The following is a 6,000-nucleotide window of genomic DNA, read 5'->3' on the forward strand; positions in this document are numbered from 1 at the left end:
TTGAGTGAGGTAACACAATCACAAAGGAACTCACACAATATGTATTCACTGATAAGTGGATATTAGCCCAAAACTTAGGATACCCAAGATATAAGATACAATTTGCTAAACGCATGAAACTCAAGAAGAATGAAGACCAAAATGTGGACACTCTGCCCTTTCTTAGAATTGGGAACAAATCACCCAGGGAAGGAGTTACAGAGACAAAGTTCGGAGCTGTGATGAAAGGATGGACCATCTAGAGACTGCCGTATCCAGGGTTCTATCCCATAATCAGCTTCTAAACGCTGACACCATTGCATACACTAGCAAGATTTTGCTGAAAGGACCCAAAGATAGCTGTCTCTTGTGAGACTATGCAGGGGCCTAGCAAACACAGGAGTGGATGCTCACAGTCAGCTATTGGATGGATCACAGGGCTCCCAATGGAGAAGCTAGAGAAAGTACCCAAGGAGCTAAAGGGATCTGCAACCCTATAGTTGGAACAACATGATGAACTAACCAGTACCCCGGAGCTCTTGTCTCTAGCTGCATATGTATTGAAAGATGGCCTAGTCGGCCATCACTGGAAAGAGAGGCCCATTGGACTTGCAAACTTTATATGCCCCAATATAGGGGAATGCCAGGGCCAAAAGAATGGGAATGGGAGGGTAGGGAAGTGGGGGGCAGTATGGGAGACTTTTGGGATAGCATTGGAAATGTAATTGAGGAAAATATGTAATAAAAAAAAAAAAGACTTCTGGTGAGTGAAACACAGTGTCGGCTCCAATCTCTAAACAGAGACAACTATAACAACTAACTCCAGAGATTACCAGATGGTGAAAGGTAAACGTAATAATCTTACTAACAAAAAACAAGACCACTCACCATCACCAGAACCTAGCACTCCCACTTCACCCATTCCAGGACAACCCAACACACCAGAAAAGCTAGACCCTGATCTAAAAGCATATCACATGATGATGGTAGAGGACATCAAGAAGAACTTTAATAACACACTTAAAGAAATACAGGAGAACACTGCTAAACAGGTAGAGGACATTAAAGAGAAAGCAAAAAAACCCTTAAAGAAGTGCAGGAGAACACTACTAAACAGGTAGAAGACATTAAAGAGGAAGCACAAAAATCCCTTAAAGAATTGCAGGAAAACCAGACCAAACAGGTGATGGAATTGAATATAATCATCCAAGACCTAAAAAGGGAAGTAGACACAATAAAGAAAACCCAAAGTGAGGCAACACTGGAGATAGAAACCCTAGGAAAGAAATCTGGAACCATAGATTCGAGAATCAGCAACAGAATACAAGAGATGGAAGAGAGAATCTCAGGTGCAGAAGACTCCATAGAGAACATCGGCATAACAATCAAAGAAAATACAAAATTCAAAAATATCCTAACTCAAAACATCCAGGAAATCCAGGACACAATGAGAAGACCAAACCTATGGATAATAGGAGTAGATGAGAATGAAGATTTCCAAGTCAAACGACCAGCAAATATCTTCAACAAAATTATACAAGAAAACTTCCCAAACCTAAAGTAAGAGATGCCCATGAACATACAAGAAGCCTACAGAACTCCAAATAGACTGGACCAGAAAAGAAATTCCTTCTGACACATAATAATCAAAACAACAAATGCACTAAATAAAGATAGAATACTAAAAGCAATAAGGGGAAAAGGTCAAGTAACATATAAAGGCAAGCCTATCAGAATTACACAGGGTTGTTCACCAGAGACTATGAAAACCAGAAGGGCCTGGACAGAAGTTATACAGAAACTAAGAGAACATAAATTCCAGCCCAGGCTACTATACCCAGCCAAACTCTCAACTACCATAGATGGAGAAACCAAAGTATTCCACGACAAAACCAAATTCACACATTATCTTTCAACGAATCCAGCCCTTCAAAGGATAATAACAGAAAAAAAACAATACAAGGACGGAAACCACATCCTAGAAAAAGCAAGAAGGTAATCCCTCAAAGAACCTAAAAGAAGACTGCCACAAGAACAGAATGCCAAATCTAACAACAAAATAAAAGGAAGCAACAATTACTTCTCCCTAATATCTCTGAATATCAATGGACTCAACTCCCCAATAAAAAGACATAGACTAACAGACTGGCTACAAAAACAGGACCCAACATTTTGCTGCTTACAGGAAACTCATCACAGAGAAAAAGATAGACACTATCTCAGAATGAAAGGCTGGAAAACAATGTTCCAAGCAAATGGTAGGAAGAAACAAGCTGGAGTAGCCATCCTAATATCTAATAAAATCAACTTCCAACCCAAAGTCATCAAAAAAGACAATGAAGGGCACTTCATACTCATCAAAGGTAAAATCCTCCAAGAGGAGCTATCAATTCTGAATATCTATGCTCCGAATACAAGGGCAGCCACATTCATTAAAGATACTTTAGTAAAGCTCAAAGCACACATTGCACCTCACACAATAATAGTGGGAGACTTCAACATACCACTTTCACCAATGTACAGATCAGGGAAGCAGAAACTAAACAGAGACACAGTGAAACTAACAGAGGTTATGAAACAAATGGATCTGACAGATATCTACAGAGCATTTTACCCTAAAACAAAAGGATATACCTTCTTCTCAGCACCTCACGGTACCTTCTCCAAAATTGACCATATAATTGGTCACAAAACAAGCAATTCGACAACAAAAGGAGATCAAGGGGATACAAATTGGAAAAGATGAAGTTAAAATATCACTCTTTGCAGATGATATGATAGTATACATTAGTGACACTAAAAATTCCACCAGAGAACTCCTAAGCCTGATAAACAGCTTCAATGAAGTAGCTATATATTAAATTAACTCAAGCAACTCAATGGCCTTTCTGTACACAAAGAATAAATAGGCTGAGAAGGAAATTAGGGAAACAACACCTTTCTCAATAGTCACAACAAACAATATAAAATAACTTGGTGTGACTCTAACTAAGGAAGTGAAAGATCTGTATGACAAGAACTTCAAGTCTCTGAAGAAAAAAATTAAAGAAAATCTCAGAAGATGGAAAGATCTCCCATGCTCATGGATTGGCAGGATCAACATTGTAAAAATGGCTATCTTACCAAAGCAATCTACAAATTCAATACAATCCCCATCAAAATTCCAATTCAATTCTTCAAGGAATTAGAAAGGGCAATCTGCAAATTCATCTGGAACAACAAAAAACCTAGGATAGCAAAAACTCTTTTCAAGGATAAAAGATCCTCTGGTGGAAGGATACCTGACCTAAAGCTGTACTACTGAGCAACTGTGATAAAAACTGCATGGTACTGGTATAACGACAGACAAGTAGAACAATGGAACAGAATTGAAGACCCTGAGATGAACCCACACACTTATGGTCACTTGATCTTCGACAAGGGAGCTAAAACCATCCAGTGGAAAAAAGACAGCATTTTCAACAAATGGTGCTGGCACAACTGGCAGTTATCATGTAGAAGAATGCAAATTGATCCATTCCTATCTTCTTGTACTAAGGTTAAATCTAAGTGGATTAAGGAACTCCACATAAAACCAGAAACACTGAAACTTATACAGGATAAAGTAGGGAAAAGCCTCGAAGATATAGGTACAGGGGAAAAATTCCTGAATAGAACAGCAAAGGCTTGTGCTGTAAGATCGAAAATCAATAAATGGGACCTCATAAAGTTGTAAAGCTTCTGCAAGGCAAAAGACACCGTCAACAAGACAAAAAGACCACCAACAGATTGGGAAAGGATCTTTACCTATCCTAAATCAGATAGAGGACTAATATCCAATATATATAAAGAACTCAAGAAGGTGGACTCCAGAAAATCAAATAACCACATTAAAAAATGGGGCTCAGAACTGAACAAAGAATTCTCACCTGAGGAATACTGAATGGCAGAGAAGCACCTGAAAAAGTGTTCAACATCCTTAATCATCAGGGAAATGCAAATCAAAACAACCCTGAGATTCCACCTCACACCAGTCAGAATGGCTAAGATCAAAAATTCAGGTGACAGCAGATGCTGGCGAGGTTGTGGAGAAAGAGGAACACTCCTCCATTGTTGGTGGGATTGCAAGCTTGTACAACCACTCTGGAAATCAGTTTGGCAGTTCCTCAGAAAATTGGACATAATACTACCAGAGGATCCAGCAATACCTCTCCTGGGCATATATCCAGAAGATGTTCCAACCGGTAAGAAGGACACATGCTACACTATGTTCATAGCAGCCTTATTTATAATAGCCAGAAGCTGGAAGAACCCAGATGCCCCTCAAGATAGGAATGGATACAGAAAATGTGGTACATTTACACAATGGAGTACTGCTCAGCTATTAAAAGGAATGAATTTATGAAATACCTAGGCAAATGGATGGACCTGGAGGGCATCATCCTGAGTGAGGTAACACAATCACAAAGGAACTCACACAATATGTACTCACTGATAAGTGGATATTAGCCCAAAAACTTAGGATACCCAAGATATAAGATACAATTTGTTAACCACATGAAACTCAAGAAGAAGGAAGACCAAAGTGTGGACACTGTGCCCCTTCTTAGAATTGGGAACAAAACACCCATGGAAAGAGTTACAGAGATAAAGTTTGGAGCTGTGATGAAAGGATGGACCATCTAAAGACTGCCATATCCAGGGATCCATCCCATAATCAGCTTCCAAAAGCAGACACCATTGCATACACTAGCAAGATTTTGCTGAAAGGACCCAGATATAGCTGTCTCTTGCGAGACAATGCCAGGGTCTAGCAAACACAGAAGTGGAGGCTCACAGCCAGCTATTGAATGGATCACAGGGCCCTCAATGGAGGAGCTAGAGAAAGTACCCAAGGAGCTAAAGGGAACTGCAACCCTATAGGTGGAACAACATTATGAACTAACCAGTACCGCAGAGCTCCTGACTCTAGCTGCATATGTATCAAAAGATGGGCTAGTTGGTCATCACTGGAAAGAGAGGCCCATAGGACTTGCAAACTTTATATGGCCCAATACAGGGGAATGCCAGGGCCAAAATGTGGGAGTGGGTGGGTAGAGGAGTGGGGGGGGGGTGTGTTGGGAACTTTTTGGATAGCATTGGAAATGTAAATGACGATAATAACTAATAAAAAAATTAATTAAAAAAAAGGCTTCTCTCAACCAGATTTTGACAAAATACACATTTAATTCCAAAAGAAAAATTTAATACAAGAGATTTTAGAAAATAAAGCATATTTGTTTAAAAATTCTATTGTGTAAACCGTAAAGTAACAGGGGAGTCGGGATAACACATGCTCAGATTTCTGGGATGCTTGTAACCACATGCTCAATACATAGGGTTGTCACAGCCAAAGAGACCTTTTCAGGGTGGTTGGAAATTACTGACCAGAACCTTAACTCCCCTGAAAGTCCCTGATCTCAGGTTGTTTTCCCAGGTGTTTGGCAACCCTGTGCTCCTGTGCAAACCTTTGGCATGTGTCTTATATCCCAGTTCTTGCTGGGTCTTCCCAATCTGTCCTACTGATGAAAAAGAAAAACAAACAACAAACAAACAAACAAACAAACAAACCTTCTGGTAGGGACAGAGCTGAGCAGGTGGCAGAAAGAAAGGTGGAGAGCAGATGTCTTCAGGGTGGGGGAACATGGACCCAGTGAGAAATGGACCCAAGGCAGCCACCCCATCCAGTGCCTACACTTTATACTTCAGATGCATAATGGATTCCATGCATCACAGCAACAGGGCCTGAACTTTTGGCGCAGAAATATTAGATAAAATATACAGTCCTACAGTTGTGAAAAGTTAGCAAAACCAACCTAAACAGCAAACATTTAACACTATCCTTAGTAAAACAGTGCACCATAGTTTCAAGAATGTTTGTTACAATAGACCCTTAAGAAGGGCATCTCTACAAGCTTGTTGGTAGGCATGAATGAATGTGTCTTTATGGTAGAAAGAAGAAGCTAAAGAGTCATAGGCAAAATGGAAAAAGAAAGGTGTGTG

This window comes from Mus caroli, unplaced genomic scaffold (assembly GCF_978045245.1).
Source record: "Mus caroli unplaced genomic scaffold, Mus_caroli_1 scaffold_9, whole genome shotgun sequence".
Taxonomy (NCBI): Eukaryota; Metazoa; Chordata; class Mammalia; order Rodentia; family Muridae; genus Mus; species Mus caroli.